Consider the following 24,429-nt stretch of genomic DNA (forward strand, 5'->3'; position numbering starts at 1 on the left):
TATACACTGCCTGGCCCAGCTCCCCCACTTATTTTAAATCACTCTCCCACCCTATCACTAGCATACGCGGTCTACACCCCGATCTGCAACTTCACAGAAAACAGGTTCACCATTCACCCAAGTCACTTGGTAATATGCCAATAATATGCTTTAAATGTTCATAAATTAAATGTATATATACTTTCTCTTTCCCTCCCTTCTCTAGGCATTAGAGGCTTATAATGTTAATGACAAATATAAATGTCCTGATGATGGTCCCCATGACTAAGTAGTGGAACCGAAACGCCGTCGACTCATTGAACACCATATACAAATGCTTGATTTATATGTTATATGTAATGGTGTTTAACTGATATTTCTGTACACTCAATACTTTACAGAAATCGCTGCTTTTGCCTTGAAAAGAGAATCTGAGACACAGTGTCGATCGCGGGGAGACATCCGCGCTTATCCTGTTGGATTTAAGCGCAGCTTTCGACACTGTGTCTCATTCCATCCTTCTGTCATCCCTTCAATCCTTGGGAGTTGGGGGTTCTGCCCTTACTTGGATAGCCTCTTTTCTGAGAAGGCGCATCTTCCAGGTTTTCTCGGCTAAAGCATCATCTAAAATCTGTGCATCGGCGTACGGCGTGCCCCAGGGGTCTATCCTTAGTCCATTACTTTTTAACATCTACATTAGACCCCTGGCCACTATTGTGGAAGGAGCTGGCTTAACGTTATTCTCGTACGCCGATGACACACAAATCATCTTCACTCTATCTGGAGGGGATGGCAGCAATGTCTCGGCTCTTAAATTAGGGCTGTCTCAGGTGGCTGATTGGATGAAGGCAAACTTCCTGAGGCTGAACGGTGATAAGACCGAGATTGTAATCCTGGGTAAAGACAAAGATCTCTGGGGCCCACAACATTGGCCTGAGAGTATGGGTCCTACTCCCAAGCCTGTGGCTCAGGTTCGCAACCTCGGATTCTTAATTGATGAGAAACTTACGATGCGACAACAGGCTGTCAAAGTGGCTGCCATTTGTTTTGCCACCCTCAAATGGCTCCAAAAAATCCTGTGGATGCTTCCGACTAACACCCAAAAGACAGTGGTCCAGGCTTTGATAACATCACGCCTGGACTAAAGGAATGTCCTGTACCTTGGCGCTGATTTGACTACGCTAAGAAAACCCCAGGTGGCCCAAAACGCGGCCGCACGGCTGCTACGCAATGTTCCCCGGAAAGCATCTGCACTCCCTGCCCTTCGCGATTTGCACTGGCTAGAAATTAAAAATAGAATCAAGTTTAAGGCTTTGTGTTATATTTTTAAGAGTAAACAGGGCTCTGCCCCCAATTACCTACAAAGTTTTATCCATGCCTATACTCCTAGCCGTACCCTTAGATCTGCAGGTAAGGGAGACTTTGTTGTTCCTAGATTTAGGCTGGTGAAGATGGGCGGCCGCTCCTTTTCGCTCCTGGCCACTAAAACGTGGAATGCCTTGCCTGTGAGTCTGAAATTGGAAACTGACTTTGTTAAGTTCCATAAGGGATTAAAAACTTGGCTTTTTCGGCAATAGGTTCTCTCAGTAACACTGATTCTTTAAACAGCCGTCCCTTCTTTAAGCCTTGTAGTTTTTCTTCTCCAGTCTCTCCCTTGGCGCCGGGAAACCCATTGCGGGTAGCTGTGCGCCTTACAAGTTTAAATAAATAAATAAATAAAAGCCCTGCTCTTTTCCTCTGTTTACCTTTTGTACTGACCTGACTGTGTTTGGGTACAGGCTTGTGCCCCACACTGGTGATTTGTTGAAGGTATTCCTGTGTATGAAATATTTCAATTGAGTAAAAAATTGAAGACCTCTGTCCGGCTGGACATGTCGCCCCAAATATAGAACGGATTCAGTCTATATTCATTGCTTTGCATATAATTCTTTTGGCCCCTTGGGATTTTTAAAAACTCCCACACAATGTGCTCCTTCGGTTTATATGGGGTATTATCTTCAGGCAGGAACTGCCTCTCCTCCTCCTCCTCCTCCTCCTCCTCTTCTTCTTCACCACCAATGTGGTGGTCCTTGTGGTGGTGGTGGTGGTGGTGGTGCAGATGCTCCTGCTGCTGCTGCTACTGTAACCATTTCTCAATGAATAGAAACAGGTCTTCCTCAGTCAAAGAACAAAGTGAGAATGAGGAAAAAAGTGGGGGCTTTCATCATTTGGAAAACAAAACTGTTCTGAACCAATGAAAAGTGTTATTTTCAGGTCACATGACCCGACGCGCTTACGCTACGCGCCCGGGGGCGCACACCGGGGTGGGCTCCGGGGCGCGTAGCGTAAGCGCGTCAGGTCACGCCCGGGGGCGCTTACGTTGCGCGATCGTATGCGCTCGGGCGCTTCCGGGTGCGCTTACGCCGTGCGTCATAAGACGCATCACGCGGCTATGCGATACGTCACGATGATGTTTTCGTTCGCGGCAATAGCGCTAACGGGACGCTCACCGGTACGCGCACCGGGGCGCGCCGCAACTGCGCTTACCGGTGCGCTCACCGGTACGCGCACCTGGAGCACTCCAGGGCAAAAAGGAAAAATATACATAAAAAAATAGTATTACATAAATATACAATATAAAATTCATTATACAAAATATTATATTTCATAGCTATAGAGATTTGCCATTAAAAAACATTTGAAATTCACTGAAAAAACATAGGTTTGAGGCCCTATATATAGTTAGGAATTAGCATTTACAAAACCTATGAAATTCACTGAAAAAAACCATAGGTTTCACACCAGTTATAGTTAGGAATTAGCATTTAAAAAACCTATTAAATTCACTGAAAAAAACCATAGGTTTCACACCAGTTATAGTTAGCTGGAAATTTTACTGACATGTAATCATTGAAATTCCCACGTTATAGTTAGTTGGACTCACTATAACTTGCGCGCCTGCAATGCACTGCTGATGACATCACATATTACATCACTCATGACATGGTCAGTGACATCACTCATGACATCACTGATGACACCATCCTTGTGACAGAGTGACAGACCTCCTTTCAGTGTAATGTAACCCTTGAAACACATATTCAAAAAAAGAAACTAAAAGTTTCAAAAAAATTGAGATACCCATAACAGTTACAACAACCAATTCAGTAATTCCACCATCTATATACACATCCACTCATTCACCAACAGTTCTATATAGTCACTCATACATATACTCACTCATCATATGTAGTGATACACCTATACATCCTGTTACACACCGACAGTCATCCAAACGTTACTCACACACATACTCACACATGCAAATAAAATATTGAATATCCATTTATTTGCATATACAGCTATACACACACTACCACCTTACTTCTAAGGAAACTTACACATACTTACTCTCTTAAACAATCACTTATAGAAACACATACTTATTTAAACAGGAACTCTTACAATCTCTCACTCTCACATATACTCACTTATATACATCAATACTCACATATACTAGATTAAAACATATGTAGTTACTGATAAAGACACTAGTGACACAGTCATTCACTCACTAACACACACATATACACACTCATCCACCCATACAGTCCTGCACATATGCTGTCTTCAAAACACATACAAACAGTGAGTCAGTCATTGATGCATCTATGTGTTAAGTAATACCCCCACCAAACCATACAGACCTTTACATATACATATATAAAACATATTTATTTTTCAGAAAGACACACATTCACTGAATGGTGTCATCAGTGATGTCATGAGTGATGTCACTGACCATGCCATGAGTGATGTAATATGTGACGTCATCAGCAGTGCATTGCAGGCGCGCAAGTTATAGTGAGTCCAACTAACAATAACGTGGGAATTTCAATGGTTTTATGTCAGTAAAATTTCCAGCTAACTATAACTGGTGTGAAACCTATGTTTTTTTCAGTGAATATATATATATATATATATACACACAAATACAGAAACGCAACCCACCAACTGTAGTGCAAGAATTGGATTTTTTACACTTAGAAAGGCGTATGAACCTGCGACCTCTGGTTCAGAGCCAAAACAGAGACAAAGCTCAAACAAGCGAAAAAGAAAAAACAGACGGTGGGGAGGACAAAACCCAAAAAACAGCAATAACAAAAAAAAAAACATACAGAAGAAACAAATGGCGATGAATAACCATAAAGACACTGAAAACACAGTTATAACTCTCACAACCATCGAGCTGAATGATACAGAAAAACAAATACTTGCCTTGGGCCTTTCATTCTGTGAAAAAACTAATTTTGACTATGTTCAAACGCGTATAGACTTGTTTCAATTTGTGCGCAAACTCAAACTCAAGAAGCATTTCTTCAATCTAAAAAACGATAGGGATAGCATTGTAATCGCAGATGAGGAGAACACTGTGATAACAACAGGATCAGAAGAAACATTACTGAATGAGTTACTAGAAATGCAACAAGAAGAACAGAATACGAATTGGGCCAATATGTTAGGACAACATGAAGCCAATAAAATTTGTTCTCCCTTTAAACCAAAATCCACGTTTACTCCGCTCATGCCCAAGGATGGCATAGACATTTTTACGGAAAATGTTATAAGGGACATGAAAGTGTTGGCAACTACAAGCAGTAAGGAGTTTTCCAAAACCCACAATGCCAATAGAACCATCTACAACAACACCATAGAGAAAATCAAAAAGCGACAGGATGTCATGGTCAGATGATCCGGCAAAGGGGGAAATGTAGTCCTTTGGCCCCTTAAAGACTACAATACAGAGGCATACTTGCAACTGGGTGACAGAGAATGCTACAGCCGTATAGCACCAACCTGCTTGGTAAGCATCAAAGAAAAGTTTCATAAAAATTTGTATGAATGGAGGAGGAACGGCCTTATCACCAGACCAGAACTTGAATACGTGAAAAATGACTACCCGGTAACTCCACAGTTATATCTGATCCCCAAAATACATAAATCAGCCACGAACCCACCAGGTAAACCTATAATTGCCGCAATTGGTGGTTTGTTTGAAAATACATCACACTATATTGACTATTATCTTCAGCCACTGGTGCGCGAACTGCCTTCCCATTTGAAAGACACTGGGCATTTTCTCACCAAAATCTATGATATCAACTGGCAAGAGAACTTTGTACCTATGACTTTGGATGTCAATTCGCTCTACACGAGCATTAGGCATGTAGACGGACTGAATGCCCTTAAACATTTTTAGGGAATAGACCAGCAGACACTCATGATCATTCCCTAATGTTGCTCCAAATGGCAGAAAGTTGCTTAGACAATAATGTGTTTATCTTTGATAAATTGTACTACAAACAACTGAGGGGGGCTGCCATGGGTACTTGCTTCGCCCCCAGCTATGCCAATTTGCATATGGGCTGGTGGGAGGAGCAAGTGCTCATGGTGGACCAAGAAAGGGCAATGATGGAAAATGTGGTACTTTATGTGCGGTACATAGATGACATCTTTGTGGTGTGGCAAGGATCTGTTGAAAGTGCAGAGAAGTTTTGTACAGATCTGAATATCAACAGTCTAAACCTTTCTTTCACTAGCCACATAAGCACTAACACCATACAGTTTCTAGATATAGAACTTTTTGTTGAACACAATCGCCTTCAAACAAGAACATACAGGAAAATCACTGCAGGCAATGCAATCCTTCATGCTGATAGTTTTCACCCCCAAAGTGTCAAAGAAGGAATCCCCTATGCGGAATGTCTAAGGATGAGACGCAACTGTAGCACTGAGAGAGGGTTAGAAGAATCCACAAAAGAACTATTTGACAGGCTGGAAACAAGAGGATATAAGTCAGGGACTTTAACCAAAGCCAAGAGTAGGTGTGAGTTAACACCCAGGAGAGATCTGCTTTTCAAAGACAGGAAAGGTAAGAAACAGAATAAAGAGGCAACAGACACACACAGACTGATCACTGGTTGTCATGCTTACCATACCAAACTGAGGAAAATAATCTACAAACACTGGAATTTTGTAAAACTTGATCCAGTGCTGGGCCCTACTAGCCCTAAAGTACCGTCGATCAGTTTTCGTAGAGGCAAATCTATGCGCCAACAATTGGTACAGAATGCACCATCGGTAACCAAAATGTTAAACTGGTTACAATCTCAAAAAGGATTCACGAGGTGTAGTAAGTGTAAAGCGTGCAAACATGGGGTAAACATCAAATCAGTGACATTGCCTTTCAGACAAATGCCTTTTTATTGTATCCACGGATGCTATAACTGCAAGACAGACTTTGCGATTTATGAACTGCAATGTACATGTAATAAAGTATACGTTGGGAGTACTATACATCCTGCACATATACGCATACTACAACACCTGAGGGCTATAACGCACGATGACCAGCCTATCCTGTAGCACGACATATTAACTCATGTCATGCAGGTAGAGCCCAAGACCTTACGTACTTTGTCATAGACAGTGTACTAAAGAACCCAAGGGGAGGAGACAGACAATTGGCTCTAAGGAGATTAGAGTCACGTTACATTATACTGCTCAACTCCAAGATCCCACATGGGATGAATGCAGATGAGGCCCTCAATGTCCATTTATGAATTTCCAATACAATGCCTCGACCCAACTCCTAAACCAGTCATCTGAGCATTTTTTAACACTTTTTATTTGAGATTTTTTTCACATATTATGGTTTGTTTGGGCTAGTTTCTCCCTTACGCAAACATAAACTTAGATTTTTGAGTTTAGCAATTTCCCCAAGTGTCACATAATTGAGAATATATGATTTTACATTTTTCAAACATAGTCCATGCCCACACGGGCTTCACTACATAATTGGGCCGGTCCCCCTTAGGTCTATCTAGATTCTTTTCAAACCCTGTAAAATGGTTACATTATTGTATTTATTTCTTAAATGCCCACATGGGCATAATAAGGCAAGTAAACAGAGGGGCCTGAATGAATCGTAAGCATGCCCAGTACAAATATTGGGCATTGCATGTGCTTACATCATAGCAGTTGGGATTCAGCAATTTGTTGGTTCTGACACAACAGACCAGGAAGGGCCAATGTACACGATGTTATTCTGGACCAGGTTGTATATATGTCAATATCACACAACTTTGGGGAAGCGCTAACATCTGGTAGTATACTTTATATCATATGTTTGCGTATATGCCCATTGATCACAAGCACGGTCGTTGGACATTTTTCTAATTCTGTTTTGTCACAGTTTATAAAGTGTTAATCTCTTATTTTTTTGACCTGTAATAGTATTTTACTTATGTAGGTCAATCACTTGTGTTAACATTTGTGCACGGTTGTTGAGTATTCTTTTATGTCCATGACTGACATCACGGTTGCCATGGCAACCAAGGGAGTAACCTAGTTTGTATATATTGGAAACTTGAAAGCAAAGTGTGGAATGCAGTGACCAAGGCGGTTGTACCTCCGAAACGCGTCTGACCTTGTAGATGGAATAAACAGCTTCCTGCGCCACAAATTATCACGAGAGAGAGAGAGAGGGAGAGGAGAGAGAGAGAGAGAGAAAGAGAGAGAGAGAGAGAGAGAGGGAGAGCTGTATATATGTGATTTTCATATATCATTTTTATAATATTTCCGGGGTTCCCTGGAAGAGAACTTGGATTACAGGTAAGTAACTTATCCTTCTTTGCACATTGTTTCAGTTTTACTTTTACAGATTTGAGCACATTACAACAGTATCAGACGATATTTGTAAAGTGCACCACATAAATAGTGTTCTGAAATATTGATCCAATTCAGTTCTGGTTTGTTCAGGATATTTATTTATTTATTTAAAATGTTTTATATAGCGCTGGCTAGACCCGGAGGTATCAGACCGCTTTACATGGGTATCAGATAATAAATTGCAGGTTACAGCTTTACAAAGGTTACACAGTTATTAGAGCATGGCAATTTTAGTTACAAATAAGGTTGAGACAAACAAAAAGGAACATATAGGTAGGGGAAAAAGCTGGCAAGGGGAGATATTCTGGGGAGTGGGAGGGTAGGAGCAGGCAAAGTAGACAGAGAGTGGGGAGGGAAAGAGGAGGGGAGGGTTAGAGACACGGCATGGCAAGAGGAGGGGGAGGGTGACAGGGCCACAAACCGGTAGGCGAGTCAAAGCTGCACCCAAAGTCAAGTAAGCTGTGAACCCAGGGGGAGTGGTGTAATTTCCCCATCTCTGTTGCGAGAGGCTCCCTAAGCGCAGTGGACTCTCTCAGAGGGGTCTCTGAGACTCTAAGGCCTACTTTACTAAATCCTTCCCAAAAAAGGGGAGAGGGAGTGCTTTGGCAAGGGTTGCCATACAATACCTCAATTGTGAATGGCTCCCTTGGCGCTGTGGACTCTCTCAGCGGGTATGCGGAGACTCCAGCGTATATATCTTGGATCTTTCCCCAAAAAGGGGAGAAGGAGTGCTTAGTCAAAGGGCACAAAAGGACAGGGGGCTAGGCTGTGAAGCGGGCAAGGGGGAAGATTCAGGTGAGAGGGGATAGGAGCAAGGAAGTAGACAAAGAACAAAAGAATGCTGAATAGGAACAGATAGATAGGAGACAAGGAAAAAGCAGTCAATCAATCAATCAATCAATTAAGCTTTATTCGGTTTTTAGTTTAACACCATAAAAGCAACAAGAAAGAAAAGTACATACATACAAAGATAACTCATCAAATCATTTGCAGGATTAAAAGAAGTCAATGGATAAAATGAACAAGAAACAATTTAACTAATCAGGTCAAAATACGTGAATAGTCAAGGATTAAAACAAAAAAGTAAAAAAGTAAGAAAAAATTAATGGCACAAGGTACCCGGGATCCCCTTTCACCAAGAATTATTGTTCAGTGACATTAGTCTTGGTAGCGATTTGTACCGGGGGCTGGGATAAAAATCATGCAGATCCCAAATACAAATGGGACCATCTCCTTCTTTAGGCTGGGAGGAACAGAGGTAGGGGACAATGTTCCTATCCTTAAATTTAATTAAAATCAAGTCCCCCGAAATGTCTTTGGGCAGCGTACCTAGCCACCCCACCCTCCTAACACTCAGGATTCTGCCATCTAGTGCAGGTGGCAACGGTCTGTTGTGTTTTAACCAAAAAATCGCTTTGTTAAGCAAATCCTGATGAGTTTCAATTTTGCCGTGACTCAATGCAGGGGCCCCAGAGAGAACAGTCACGAATGGAGCGGCTTCGGGGGGTAGATTGATGCAGTGCCTTCTATCAGGTGTGGTCCTGGGTGCTCTATGTGGTACGAGTACGGTGTTTAGAGTAACATTCGGGCCTCTTGGAATGAGTGTAACGAAGGGGGGTTCCAAAGTTTGATTTTTTCTGCATGCAGTGGGTTTGGACATTTCATAATTGATAGAGGGAGTAGGGCAAATAGGTGCATCAATTTTTTCGGTTGATGAATAGTTCTTTTTTATTGTTTTTTCGATAAGGGTCAACCTGTCCCCAAGATCATTGATTTTTATGATCAAAGGTGATAAAGCCGAGATTAAAAGTTGCTCAATCTGAGCCAGTAAGTTCTTAGCCGGTGTTAGTGTAATTGAGTTAGAGGGGCACAATGGGGGGCTAATGCACATTTTGTCCACCTCAACATTTGGTAGATTATCATCGTTGGCCTTATTTTTGACCTCAGCATGCTCCCTTTTGCTGGTTGATTCCCGGGACATGGTGTTGGTTTGAGCATGAGTTTTATCGGGGGATAAAGGTACATCAAATAGAGTGCAGTTAAGTTGGTCAGTGTCTGTACCCAATTTAGGAGGGGTCAAGGCTTCCGGTACATACTTTGTGCCACACAGGGCATTCAGCTCCTCCCAAATGAACATGACTAATGGAAAACACTGCTACATGGGAGTCAATGAACAAATGGAATGGCAGAATTATAGGAAGGTTAAAAATATAGGTACCTCCTCGTCCAAAGAAACCAAGTGGGGTGGCCCGTCCCGTCCTCCGCTGGCCTCTGAGGGCCACAGAGGGCCCGCCCTTTGCCCGGGCTTCGCCCGGCTCGCCCCGCGCGCGCCCCGCGCTGCGGGAGCTGCTAGGCATTATATATTGACGTCAGCTGCGAGGGCGTCCCTCCCCTCTGTCCCAGGTGAAGAGCGCACGGGCTCCTGGTCAGTGGAGTCCCGTGCGCTAGGCGGCAGCAATTCTCCCGAGTTAGGATTCCCCTCCTGGGGCGGCAGATTTCCCCCTCGTCACAGGAGCAGTATGATAGCCCCTCCTTGGGCAGGAGACAGCAGCGTGAGCACCCGCTCGGGCTTGCGATGCGGGACCCGCGCCTGCGGGTTCCGCGAGGTGTGATAAGGCCTGGCTGTCGTGACGTCAGCTGCGAGGGCGTCCCTCCCCTCTGTCCCAGGTGAAGAGCGCACGGGCTCCTGGTCAGTGGAGTCCCGTGCGCTAGGCGGCAGCAATTCTCCCGAGTTAGGATTCCCCTCCTGGGGCGGCAGATTTCCCCCTCGTCACAGGAGCAGTATGATAGCCCCTCCTTGGGCAGGAGACAGCAGCGTGAGCACCCGCTCGGGCTTGCGATGCTGGACCCGCGCCAGCGGGTTCCGCGAGATGTGATAAGGCCTGGCTGTCGTGACGTCAGCTGCGAGGGTGTCCCTCCCCTCTGTCCCAGGTGAAGAGCGCACGGGCTCCTGGTCAGTGGAGTCCCGTGCGCTAGGCGGCAGCAATTCTCCCGAGTTAGGATTCCCCTCCTGGGGCGGCAGATTTCCCCCTCGTCACAGGAGCAGTATGATAGCCCCTCCTTGGGCAGGAGACAGCAGCGTGAGCACCCGCTCGGGCTTGCGATGCGGGACCCGCGTCACTACCACCACTCGTTCACCTTAGCTTCATTGCTGCCTCTTTGGTAATTTTACTCTTATATTCAAAGGCCAAGCCGGAGGGGAACGACCAGCGATAGCAGATGTATTCATCTCTCAGCTTGGCGGTGATGGGCCTCAGGAGTTGTCGTCGTGCGAGGGTGGCAGGCGCCAAATCATTGGAATATGGAACACTTGAAGTTCTGGAAGGAGATGTCCGCCTTCTTCCTCACTGCACTCAGAATGGCCTCTTTCATCTTAAAGACATGCAGTTTGACCATGATGGAGACCAAATATCCAGTTCTAAAAATTAGCAGGCATCAAATATTTTTTTTCGCAACACTGAAGAATGTGCTGTGCTGCTTGAAGAATTGCCTCTTTCTCCTTGAAAAAGTGTACCCTAGTCAATATATCAGGGACAAGCCCCGAGTGTCCAGAGGAGCGGCAGCGCGATGTGCCCTATCTAGCACCGGGGGGGGGGAGGCATCGTCATCTTCTCTAATCTCTTGGAGGAGCTGTGCAACAAAGGTCATTATCTCAGCACCTTCCGCCCCCCCCCGTGGCACACCTCAGAGGCGAAGATTGTTACGCCTCTCCTGTTTTCCAAATCCTCCTGCCTCAGTGGCAGGTCGATATGCTGGTCTTCAAGATGGGCTGGGCACTGCCAGAGTTGATCCTGGTCTTCGGTACGGGTGTCCACTGTTTTTTCAAGGTCATCTTCCCTCTCCCCAATGTCTGTTACCTCCTTTCTGATTTCCTTTGTAAAAGTCTGGCCGTCAGATTTAAGAGATCCAATTTCAGTTTTAATTTCTTGCAGAAATTACGTCATAGTAGGTCGGGTGAGAGGATCATCTGGGCTTTCTGATGAGGACGCCATAGATGGAGAGGCAGTGGGACCAGCTTTGCTCCACAACTAGGTGACAGGATCCTCTTTTAGGGACAGTGTAGCCCCTTTGCCTGCCTTGTTGCGTGGCATGGCCCTCCAGGCAGCAGCGCTCCCAGAGAAGAGTTATGGTAGAGGGATCCAACCAAGACCCAGCGTGCCCCAGAGCACAAAAGCAAGCCACTCACAAGAAGGATAAATAACACCACCAGGATGAGCAAAAGACGCCTCCAAATAGGAGTAGTGGCTGTGTAGGTGTGAGGGGCGAGGCTACTACCCTACTAAGCGCTGGTTGCCGAACCTGTTGCAAAGATATGGGCAAGAGCAGGCAAAGGGCCAGTCGCTTATCAGGGCCTAATCAACTTTTAGCAGCCCCAGAATATCACTGACCTCAATCCGCAAGAACAAGGGGTCAGATTAATGCATGGAGCAAGACCGCTCATAGGGGCCACATCTGAGCAGCAATCTAAGCTGTGTGCGCTAGGTGATGAAGAAGATCGAGGGGGGGACGAGTCCAGCCCTCCTACACACCCCACAAGAGGCTGCACCAGAGTCCCTCATCCCACGTGTGCACAGTGCAGCCACTCCACAAATGTAACAAGGGCCCAAAGGTCGGGACCTTACTCACCAGGCAGCCAGATGAACCACAGTCCCGGGGCCTCCGAGGTCGCTGCGTCACGAGCAGGGATCCTAGCTTCGTAACATCATCAATGGACACAGGACACCCCCGTGGGTCATCAGGGCTGCAAGACTTACAAATGCATACAATATAAAACCACACACAGACAACCAAGAATCACATACCATTAACATTTAAAAGCAACGTATACATCTGTAGCAAAGATATATATCAATATAGTGACATGTAATACAACACTTAAAAAGCATTCCCAACCATATGTTCATTTTGACAATGTAGTCTAAAAAGAGATGATGGGGGGGGGTACTGGTGAGCCTAAAGGAATCAACAGGTGTGATTGTGAGATATCAACTTAAGGGAATCATAAAATATGCATATCTTTTGCTATGTCATCAAAAGCCAGAAGAAGCTAAGCCAGAGTATAGCTGGCACCATGAAAGTGGAGGAATGAGAAAACTATATACACAAAGTAAATCAAATGAAAAAACAAGAAACATGCCTTGAATATTATCCTTCAAGGTGTGTATAAACAATGTAAATGGAGTTCCGATATGCGCAAATAATTAATTTTCAATGCAACCCCAAAGTATTGCGGGTGGATGCTTTGTCTCATCAATGTTCTTAAATCATCAATGTTGTTAGAGAAAGATAGGCCACCTGAAAATAGTTAATTGAAAATCAAATTAGCACTTGGTATTCCGACAGACCTTCTTGTTTTAGATTTTAAAATGACTATACTCTGCGTCTTTCAACTATTAGCTGTCGGAATAACAAGTGCCGATTCGATTTTTGAATAACTTTTCTACGCCGGTTTCTGTTGATGGGGCCGCTTCCGAGTTCATGGGACTAAAATACATGTGTGAAACAAGTCAAGTCAAGTCAAGTCATAGAGTTTATATAGCGCACTACATACCCAGAGGGTCTCAAGGCGCTTAGGGAGGGGAAGGGGATTATTTGTCAAATATCCACGTTTTAAGTTGCTTTCTGAATGCTAGGTGGTTCTGGGTAAGGGGAAGGTAAGTGGGGAGTGAGTTCCATGTTTTAGCAGCCAGGTATGAGAAGGATCTGCCTCCCATGGTTGTCTTGTTGATGCGAGGTACAGTGGCGAGGGCTTGGTTGGAAGAGCGCAGTTGGCGGGAGGGGGTGTAGAAGGACAGTCGTGAGTTGAGGCATTCTGGTCCGATGTCGTAGAGTGATTTGTGAGCGTGGGTTAGCAGTCAGAAAGTGATCCTCTTGTTGACGGGTAGCCAGTGGAGGTCTCTCAGGTGACCAGAGATGTGTTCGTTACGCGGGATGTCTAATATGATCCTGGCTGAGGCGTTTTGGATTCGTTGGAGTTTCTTCTGGAGTTTAGCGGTAGTTCCTGCGTAGAGGGTGTTACCGTAGTCCAGTCGGCTCGTGATCAGAGCATGGGTGACTGTTTTTCTGGTCTCGGTGGGGATCCAACGAAATGTTTTTTTGAGCATGCAAAGAATGTTGAAGCAGGATGAGGATACGGCGCTGACTTGTCTGTTCATTGAAAGTGAGGAATCCAGGATAACGCCTAGGTTCCGTGCGTGGTCTGTCGGGATGGGTGCTTTTCCAAGGGCTTCCGGCCACCAAGAGTCGTCCCATGCAGAGGGGGATGTACCTAAGATGAGGACTTCAGTTTTATCTGAATTCAGTTTCAGACGGCTGTGTTTCATTCATTCGGCAACTTCTTTCATTCCTTCGTGTAGGTTAGTTTTGGCGGTGTTGGGGTCATTGGTGAGAGAAAGGATCAGTTGAGTGTCATCTGCGTAAGAGATGATGTTGAGGTTGTGTTGGCGTGCGATGGCCGCGAGGGGGCTCATGTATACGTTGAAGAGGGTGGGACTGAGTGAGGATCCTTGTGGTACTCCACAGATGACTTCAGAGGCCTCGGACTTGAATGGTGGAAGGCGGACTTTCTGGGTTCTTCCGGTGAGGAACGAGGTGATCCAATCAAGTGCTTTTCCTTGTATTCCGATGTTTCTGAGGCGTTGTAGAAGGGTGCTATGGCAGACTGTGTCGAAGGCAGCGGAGAGGTCGAGGAGGATGAGGGCGACTGTGTCTCCATTGTCCAGTAGAGTTCGAATGTCGTCAGTTGCTGCGATGAGGGCGGTCTCAGTGCTGTGTTTTGCTCGGAAGCCAGATTGTGAGGAGTCGAGGGATTTGTTGGCTTCGAGGAAAGCGGCGAGCTGGTTGTTGACGGCTTTCTCGATGACTTTGGCCGGGAAAGGGAGGAGTGATATGGGGCGGTAATTTTTGAGTTCGGTGGGGTCCGCTGTGGGTTTTTTCAGGAGGGCGTTGAGTTCGGCGTATTTCAAGCTTTCCGGGAAGGTTGCGGAGTTGAAGGAGCAGTTGATGACGTCTCGGAGGTGTGGTGCTATGATGGAGTCTGCTTTGTTGAAGATGTGGTGAGGACATGGGTCTGTGGGGGATCCTGAGTGGATGGAGTTCATCAGGCGGATGGTGTCCTCCGTGGAGATTGGGTTCCAGTCGTTAAGGGTGTTCAGGGGGGGAGAATGTTCATCGTATGGTTGGGTGGGTTGGTCTCCGGGTTGGTTGTCGAAGCTGTTGTGGATGTCTGCAATTTTGTTGTGGAAGAATGATGCTAGGGAGTCGCAGAGGGCTTGAGAGGGGGTGATGTCGTTGGAGTTGGCTGAGGGATTGGTAAATTCCTTGACGATGTTGAAAAGTTCCTTGCTGTTGTGGGCGTTGTTGTCTAGTCGATCCTTGAATGCTGTTTTCTTGGCCTTTCGGATTAGTTGGTGGTGTATGCGGGTGGCGTTTTTGAAGGCGTCCTTGGTGCTGGTGGTTGGGTCCTTTTTCCAGGCCTTTTCAAGAGAGCGGCAGAGTTTCTTGGACTTCTTAAGATCATCGTTGAACCATGAGGCCTTCTTGCTGCCAGGTTTGCTTTGACGTTTTTTCAGAGGTGCTAAGGTGTCGGCGGTGTTGGATAGCCATAGGGTGAGGTTGGCGGCGGCTTGGTCTGGGTTAGAAGAGTGGGCAGGGGTGTTTAGAAGGAGCGATGAGGAGATCTGGTCGATGGTGATTATGTTCCAATTTCTTTGTAGAGTTGGTTGGAGGTGGTTGATGTGTTTCGGCTTGTTGTAGGTGAAGTGAACGCAGCTGTGGTCAGTCCAGAGGAGATCCGTAGTATGGCTGAAGGAGACATGTTTGCTGGAGGAGAAGATGGGGTCGAGTGTGTGGCCTGCGATGTGGGTGGGGGAAGTGACCAGTTGTTTAAGTCCGAGGTTGGCGAGGTTGTCCAAGAGGGTGGTGGTGTTGCGGTCGTTGTTCTTTTCGAGGTGAAAGTTGAGGTCTCCCAGAAGGATGTATTCTTTGGAGGGGAGCGCGTGTGGAGTGATGAAGTCCGTGATGTCTTCACTGAATTTTGCGCGGGGTCCTGGTGGTCTGTATAGGAGGGTGCCTCTGAGTGTGGTCTTGGGGTCGATGTGAATCTGGAAGTGAAGGTGTTCGGAGTTGGCGAGGTTGGCGTCGGAGCTGGTTGAGATGCGGATAGATTTTTTATGGACGATAGCGATTCCTCCTCCTGTGTGGCCGGTACGGTCCTTGCGTGTGATATTATAGTCTACTGGGATGGCAATGGTGATGTCTGGGGCGGAGGAAGCGTTCATCCATGTTTCTATTAGGAAGGCGACGTCTGGAGAGATGGTGTCTAGTAGATTCCATAGGTCAATGGCGTGCCTGTGGACCGATCGGGTGTTGAGAAGGATGCATTGTAGGTGGTTGGGGTCGGGAATCTGTGGTGTGGTCGTAGCGGAGAAGTTGTCGGTGCCGATGAATTTGCAGGAGTAGCAAGAGAAAGGTCCATGGGTGTGTCCAGGAGCGGCTTGGACGCAGTTGGAGGAGCGGCCAGGGTTAAGGGCTAGGAGGGTGGCGGCATCGTAGGTAATGCGGGGGGGCTGGGCAGCGCGAGGGGCAGGGGGTCTGGCGCTGGGCGCGGTCCAGGCGCGGACGGGCGTAGACGGGCTTACCTTTGGCGCACCTTCGGCGCGGATTGGGCGCGGTCGCTGCGCGTAGACGCTGCGCGTGGATATTCCTGTCATAAAAGGTGGTGAGGGGGGAGGGGCGAGGGCGGGTCAGCTGGGAAGGCGGGAGCGGGGTGTGGACTAGGGCAGGGCGATAAACAACAACACAATAACAAAATGGCAGGGCGGCCTTACGTGATCGATCAGCTGGACTAAGCCTGCCGAAATCGACCGCGTCCTCTGTGACACACAGCGCAGAAAAGCGGCAAATGAAATGCGATGCCAGGCAGGTAGCAGCGGCCGGGGCAAGCTGCAGAGCGGCGCTGAAAAGATCAAGCGATTCCAAAGCAGTAATTACAAATGCGCACAGATACCAACAATAGCGCTATGCAGATGAGTGAGTCAGGCACTATCAAGCAACAATGTGCAAGTGGCTAAAGCAAGCAGCGGAGCTGCGAAACGATACTCAGCTGAGAGGCAAGGCGGGTCAGGGAGCAGCGTGGGGAGCGTCCGTGTCCGCAGGGAGCAGAACGGTCACAGCGCGTTAGGGTCAGAGTGCGGAGGAAGGGCTTCGTGGGAGGGCGGGTCAGCTGGGAAGGCGGGAGCGGGGTGTGGACTAGGGCAGGGCGATAAACAACAACACAACAACAAAATGGCCGGCGGCCTTACGGGATCGATCAGCTGGACTAAGCCTGCCGAAATCGACCGCGTCCTCTGTGACACACAGCGCAGAAAAGCGGCAAATGAAATGCGATGCCAGGCAGGTAGCAGCGGCCGGGGCAAGCTGCAGAGCGGCGCTGAAAAGATCAAGCGATTCCAAAGCAGTAATTACAAATGCGCACAGATACCAACAATAGCGCTATGCAGATGAGTGAGTCAGGCACTATCAAGCAACAATGTGCAAGTGGCTAAAGCAAGCAGCGGAGCTGCGAAACGATACTCAGCTGAGAGGCAAGGCGGGTCAGGGAGCAGCGTGGGGAGCGTCCGTGTCCGCAGGGAGCAGAACGGTCACAGCGCGTTAGGGTCAGAGTGCGGAGGAAGGGCTTCGTGGGAGGGCGGGTCAGCTGGGAAGGCGGGAGCGGGGTGTGGACTAGGGCAGGGCGATAAACAACAACACAACAACAAAATGGCCGGCGGCCTTACGGGATCGATCAGCTGGACTAAGCCTGCCGAAATCGACCGCGTCCTCTGTGACACACAGCGCAGAAAAGCGGCAAATGAAATGCGATGCCAGGCAGGTAGCAGCGGCCGGGGCAAGCTGCAGAGCGGCGCTGAAAAGATCAAGCGATTCCAAAGCAGTAATTACAAATGCGCACAGATACCAACAATAGCGCTATGCAGATGAGTGAGTCAGGCACTATCAAGCAACAATGTGCAAGTGGCTAAAGCAAGCAGCGGAGCTGCGAAACGATACTCAGCTGAGAGGCAAGGCGGGTCAGGGAGCAGCGTGGGGAGCGTCTGTGTCCGCAGGGAGCAGAACGGTCACAGCGCGTTAGGGTCAGAGTGCGGAGGAAGGGCTTCGTGGGAGGGCGGGTCAGCTGGGAAGGCGGGAGCGGGGTGTGGACTAGGGCAGGGCGATAAACAACAACACAACAACAAAATGGCCGGCGGCCTTACGGGATCGATCAGCTGGACTAAGCCTGCCGAAATCGACCGCGTCCTCTGTGACACACAGCGCAGAAAAGCGGCAAATGAAATGCGATGCCAGGCAGGTAGCAGCGGCCGGGGCAAGCTGCAGAGCGGCGCTGAAAAGATCAAGCGATTCCAAAGCAGTAATTACAAATGCGCACAGATACCAACAATAGCGCTATGCAGATGAGTGAGTCAGGCACTATCAAGCAACAATGTGCAAGTGGCTAAAGCAAGCAGCGGAGCTGCGAAACGATACTCAGCTGAGAGGCAAGGCGGGTCAGGGAGCAACGTGGGGAGCGTCCGTGTCCGCAGGGAGCAGAACGGTCACAGCGCGTTAGGGTCAGAGTGCGGAGGAAGGGCTTCGTGGGAGGGCGGGTCAGCTGGGAAGGTGGGAGCGGGGTGTGGACTAGGGCAGGGCGATAAACAACAACACAACAACAAAATGGCCGGCGGCCTTACGGGATCGATCAGCTGGACTAAGCCTGCCGAAATCGACCGCGTCCTCTGTGACACACAGCGCAGAAAAGCGGCAAATGAAATGCGATGCCAGGCAGGTAGCAGCGGCCGGGGCAAGCTGCAGAGCGGCGCTGAAAAGATCAAGCGATTCCAAAGCAGTAATTACAAATGCGCACAGATACCAACAATAGCGCTATGCAGATGAGTGAGTCAGGCACTATCAAGCAACAATGTGCAAGTGGCTAAAGCAAGCAGCGGAGCTGCGAAACGATACTCAGCTGAGAGGCAAGGCGGGTCAGGGAGCAGCGTGGGGAGCGTCCGTGTCCGCAGGGAGCAGAACAAACAACGGTTATGCTTTTTGATACATCATGATCTGCCACATTGGGAAGACAAGTTAATTTGTTCACAGGTATGTTCCCTTGAGGGTGTGAGCTTTTTTTTAAGTTCACCCTAGAAAGGAAGGTGATAAGGTCTTTGTTTGTTATTTTGCAGCGGACTCGTTGCTTGCAGCAGAGTATCAGGTAAGTCAAACTGTTACGAAGTTTAACTGGATGAGCTGCAGATGGTTTAGTTCAGCATGTTTTATATTCGCAGGTGTCTCAGTCTTATAAACTTTCACAGTGGATTCATGTCTTACCTTGCAATAGAACGAGAGAGTTTATTTTTTTGTTTATTTTCCACAGATCCTAGCTGTTCTTTGATAACAGTGGCTCTTGATATTTAAAAATACCAGTAAGTATTTAATTTGTAGCCTTTCTGGAGGATTGGTTGGTGATCTTTTTAGGTTTCAATACACACATCGGTAGAGTCCAGGCAGTTGGCACGTCATTCTTTTGGAATATTGGGTCTACATACTTGTTTTCCCACAATTACTCCTTAGGCACGTTTTATCCATCTGTTGACTAAGTATCTATTCACCTGACTGTCTGCTACGTGCGATACTAGCACACTGCTATCGATGTTCGGTTGGTTCACTAATATAATAGCATTACACAATTATGGCTGATTCATCGATACCCTTCCAGCTATGTTATTTCCATACCTGTACTATTGGTATTTCTTTTTTAAATTGGCCCCTGACGAAGTGACTTTCATCCCGAAATGCATCGGGCCCTCAATACAATTGACCATTAACTGCCGATGGAAGCGTGATTTAATCGGAATATATATTTTTTGTTCATATGATTTTATTAACCTATCAGGTGACAAGAATGTTTAGTTGTATTAGCATAGTAGTATACCAGTTGAACAATGTAATAAAAATGCAATGCTTTAAGTATATTCATGAAAGGAACAGGTGTTTTTTAACATATTTGATTTCACTTCGGTAGTGCATACCTTGTCCTCGTCACCACCAGTGCGCAGCCATGTCTTTGCTATGATTTACTAATGTTTAGCAGCATCTCTTGAGATAATGCACATAGATTAGATCAATTTAGGACTAAGGGCCAAATGTATCAACATCCTGGTTTGCGATTCTCAAATAGCGTTTTTTTAGATATCGCTATTTGAGAATTGCAAATAGGGATGTATTTAAAAAATCGCAATTTTTTAGCGATTTCTTAATATTCCTTAATTGCGAATCGCAATTAAGGAATACTTTCCCATTTATTTCTATGGGCGCCCATACGAATGACTGGGAAGTTCTTTTCAATTTGCGAATCGCCATTTGAGAATCGCAAATTGAGAATAATTTCAAGGGTGCAGGGGTGTCAAAAGGACACAAAAACAGTGAGGATCCTCCTTTTCGTCCAATAGTTTCTGGGTGTAGTTCAACGTTTAAACCGTCGGATAAATATTTAGACATTTTTTTACATTCTTTAGTCCAGTCATGGTGCTTCTACATTCAATTGGAAATTGAAATCCTTATTGTAGTATTAAGCACCCACAAGCGTTTTTCAACTATTTTAATTATTTCTCATGTATCACCATTTATGTAATGTTTCACATTATATAATGTTTGCTTTTGCTTTATTTGTATATTCACATGTTTAGATTTATTGGAAACATTCTTCGTTGTTACACACTGCAACATGAATCCCTTAGAACACAGCCCTATTTTTAGCTTTATGCTCACGGTCACGTGATCGGCACACCGGGTTTAATTTACACTTCCGCATTAGCTCCACACTCCACTGCTGAGCGTCTTTGTACCAGCGCGAACACGTCTGAAACTTCTGTTTGATCATTTTCTCCAAACGTAAGTCACTTTAAAGCTGCTTAAGATCACAATTTACAGCCGAGCATGCCGCTTTGACCCCGTTACGTTTAACTTGAGCAGCGTTCCGCGCCTGTCTATAACGAGTCACATTTTCACCCGAACACCATTGTTTAGAAACCTTGGCTTTATCAATGTCAATACGGCATTTTCTAATCGCGTAATACCACACTTTGTGTTTCACACGGAGTAGAGCCGCTTCCTTCACACACACGAACGGTAACCTTAACAGCATGTTCCAGCCTTTTACCGTGCCCTGACCTGTTCATTGATACCACTATAGGACTATTGTAGACCACATTGTGTAACATTTGTATTTTCACAAGATTCGTATTTTTATATCAATTAACTTGGTATGTTCGTTTAAGATTTAGGAGGAACATACATGAGTGTTTTTTATGTCATTTTTTTAGATGCTCCCAGACGAAGGGCAGCAGCCCGAAATGCATTGGAGCTGGAGGAAATAATTATTGACACTACAAGTATTAACTGTATGAATTACATTAAGTATGTGGGGAAACATACTTTAATGGCTATATTGGATTAAAATATTATCTTCAAAATCTGAATAAATTGGTTATAAAGTTTCTTCAAAATTGTGGAGGCTTATGACCCCCCCGACACAAGTGTGCCCTAAGGGATGCAATCAATTTCCAATTGACAGCACTTTGTTTTCAGTATTTCTACTCGTCCCCTGGGCAGAGGACGACACCTTAGGAGCCCCTACCTTAAAGACTGAACAGTTCTTTCAAATTATTTGTTAAACCAGCTGTGCGGTTGTCTACCAACCCACATAGTGCTCCTACATTCAAGACACTACTGATTTTTTACTCTGGTTGGAAGAACTCCCAAAAAAAAATGCCCAAAATTGGTGGCTGTGCACTATACATGTTATGGCATTGTATACGTCAATTCCTCATCATGAAGGGCTTGAAGCGATCGAATGGTCATTTTTACAACAACTAGCACCTAAAGCCCACAACGCTTTTCTGCTAGAAACCTTGCACTTTTGTTTACATCGCAGTTATTTTGAGTGGGTCAACAAGTTCTTTCTTCAACTCAGTGGGACATCCATGGGTATCCCAGGAGCTCCTGCGTATGCAAATAGGTTGATTCCCAAATTCGAACATGACTTCATACTGACTAATCCGTCTTGGACAAAAAATTTGATAATCTATTATCGCTGAGTCAATGATATTTTACTCATTTGGATAAGCACAAAACAAAGACTAGAAGATCATATCCGAACATTAAACACCAGTAATCCTAGAATTCAGTTCTAGACATCTGGATGGAGATTACAGAGACAGGCATATGTACCAGTATGTCCAAAAAAACACTGATCGTAACAATGCTTTGCTATACCACAGTTTTCATCCAAACATCATGATACGCAATTTACCTTCCTGTCAATTTTTGAGAACCAGAATTTCTTCAGATCTGATATCTTGCAAGAATATGCTAGATGAACAAAAAAAAGAAATGTGCCAACAGAGGATATCTGTCAAAACCTTTAGAAAATCTTGAATCTCGAGCACTTGTTTTAGGTCGCAAAACACTATTTCAAAATACTTCAGAAGTATAATCAATAAACGTTGGGAACTGCTGAAGTATGAACCTGATTTCAATGGCCTCTTTGAACAGAATTTTCTGTCACATATACTCAATCCGAAAATCTGTCAACGCACATAGCATCTATCATCAAACAGGCTGAACGCATTAAGAAGTGTTTTAATTGCATACATTGCATTAATGTCACAACAGCCAATATTGTTGTCCACCCCAGAAAGGGTAAAAACAATCGTTTTACACATTCCGCTGATAGTAATTCTAGCAATATAATTTGCCCCAGTATTGGAACTTTCATAGATTCCCATGCTTTTGTATCATTCCCCGTCATCGGAATAGGAGTCTCGGTAACAAAAATAACATAGCAGTAGGTACAAAAGAGAAAGAAAAAGGCCTAGGCCTCATTCCCTTTTGTAGAATATCCGCCTCTTTTTGTAAAAGAGACCAAACTAAGCATCAGCCGATCAGAAGAGCCTCGCCCCATAGAGCCCTCCAGAAGGAACCTCAGAGCCTCAGATTTTCTACCGCACGTTGTGCTTAGGGAGTCTCCTTTGAGCTCTGCTCAATCTCTACTCTTTCCGAAGTTTTCTTCAGGATTGTTGGCTGCTTCCAAAATGTCTGGTAAGGAGAAGAAGAAGGCCCTTTTCAAGCCATGTTCCACCTGTGGCAAGAAAAGATTGTTTGTTGAGGATAAGCATAAAGATTATATATATTGCCTCTATCCTGACCATAAGGCTGTGGACTGCAAGATTTGCCGCACCTTTTCTACTAAGACCCTCCGGGATCGTGAGGGTAGGCTTCTTACCTGGCTCCAGAAGTTGAAGTCCAGAAAGAACACAGACTCCAGTGACAGTGAAGACTCTTCTTCAGCCTCATCTACAAGAAGGTCAGTCAAAAGGGGTAGGGTTTCCCCTTCACCTTCTAAGGAGCGGCCATTTAAGTCCTCAAAAAAGACCCCCAGAGAGTCTGAGTGCCAGGGTCCGTTCAAATCTCCTTACCATGGTGGAAAGGAAAGGGAAAGACCATCTACACCTTCTTCTGGGATGAAGACTGATCCAGCCTTCAAAAGACCTTCTTCTCAGTCTTCTGGGAAGTCTGATAGAAGTTCCAAGTCGTCGACGACGCAGATGAAGACTTCGTCGCCGAAGGCTTCGTCGACGAAGATGTTGAAGCCTAAGCTTAAAATGGTACCATCGACGGGCTCGTCCACGGTACTATCGACGTTGACGGATTCGTCGACGATGATGGAGTCATCGACGGCAGTGTCAGCGGCGTCGACGAAGATGTCGACGACAGCATCAACGTCGACAAAGCTGTCAACGAGGACAGCGGCGACGAGGAGTTCGTCAACGGTGGTGACAACGACAGTATCGGTGTCGAGGGCTTCGACGACGACAACATTGACGACGACGACGGCAGGAGTGTCGACGGTCTCGACGTCAACAGCATCGACGACGCCCATCTCGTCGCCGATTGTTCATTTGTCTATTTAAGCCAATATCCCGGCACTCAAATGTAACAATTTAAATTACTTATACATCAAAGAATACTCTTTGCTTTATATGTAGAACCTGAACAATTGTCCACAAGTAACAATTTCGGTTGTTATAAAAAGAAAGGTTATATTTGCACACATTAGAGAACACAATCAGAATGATTTACAAGTTCAACCAAAAATGATATGGGTTTCAATAACATCAAACTGGTCAAGAGGGAGTGGTATACAAAATATGCAAGACAGTTGATGTTTATATGTCCTCCTCTTCTTGATTCATGAGCAACAACAGCCGACACGTGTTTCATCACGTCATGTGACTTCCTCAAGGCTGTGGCACAAGAACAGATATAGAGGAAGGAGACCTCAAAAACAATTCTGAAGGTCAGCTCCCCCCTTCTTCTCTTTTCTTCTACAATTCAAAAATTTTCCAAATCTCAGTCTCTTGGGTGATGGTCACTTGCACTTTCTTTACAAATCAGTGAAAAAGTTTTTTCTAATCTCTTTGCCACACATATGGTGTAATAATATCAGATTGCTTTTGAGGTCTCCTTCCTCTATATCTGTTCTTGCGCCACCTTCCTGCAATCTAGGACATAAGTGTCCATTTGCGAACTAGAACTTTAGATGACATACATGCAAACAAAGATTTTTAATATAACAAATTACTATTCTTACAGCCTTGAGGAAGTCACATGACGTGACGAAACACGTGTCGGCTGTTGTTGCTCGTGAAT

At 45.8% G+C, this 24,429-nt stretch overlaps 1 protein-coding gene and 1 long non-coding RNA gene across 15 annotated transcripts in view; one reads left to right on the plus strand and one right to left on the minus strand.

The window, feature by feature from the left end:
* The window catches only part of LOC144769542 (uncharacterized), a 38,237-nt gene extending 25,787 nt beyond the window's left edge, over nt 1-12,450 (minus strand). The window contains exon 1 of the long non-coding RNA XR_013598718.1: nt 12,316-12,450. This is a non-coding gene — a long non-coding RNA (uncharacterized LOC144769542). The remainder of the gene's footprint in view (nt 1-12,315) is intronic.
* Nucleotides 1-24,429, plus strand: part of LOC144804990 (V-type proton ATPase 116 kDa subunit a 4-like) — a 6,844,636-nt gene that overhangs the window by 3,036,953 nt on the left and 3,783,254 nt on the right. The window lies entirely within an intron of this gene.

Source organism: Lissotriton helveticus, chromosome 1_1, assembly GCF_964261635.1.
Source record: "Lissotriton helveticus chromosome 1_1, aLisHel1.1, whole genome shotgun sequence".
Classification (NCBI taxonomy): Eukaryota; Metazoa; Chordata; class Amphibia; order Caudata; family Salamandridae; genus Lissotriton; species Lissotriton helveticus.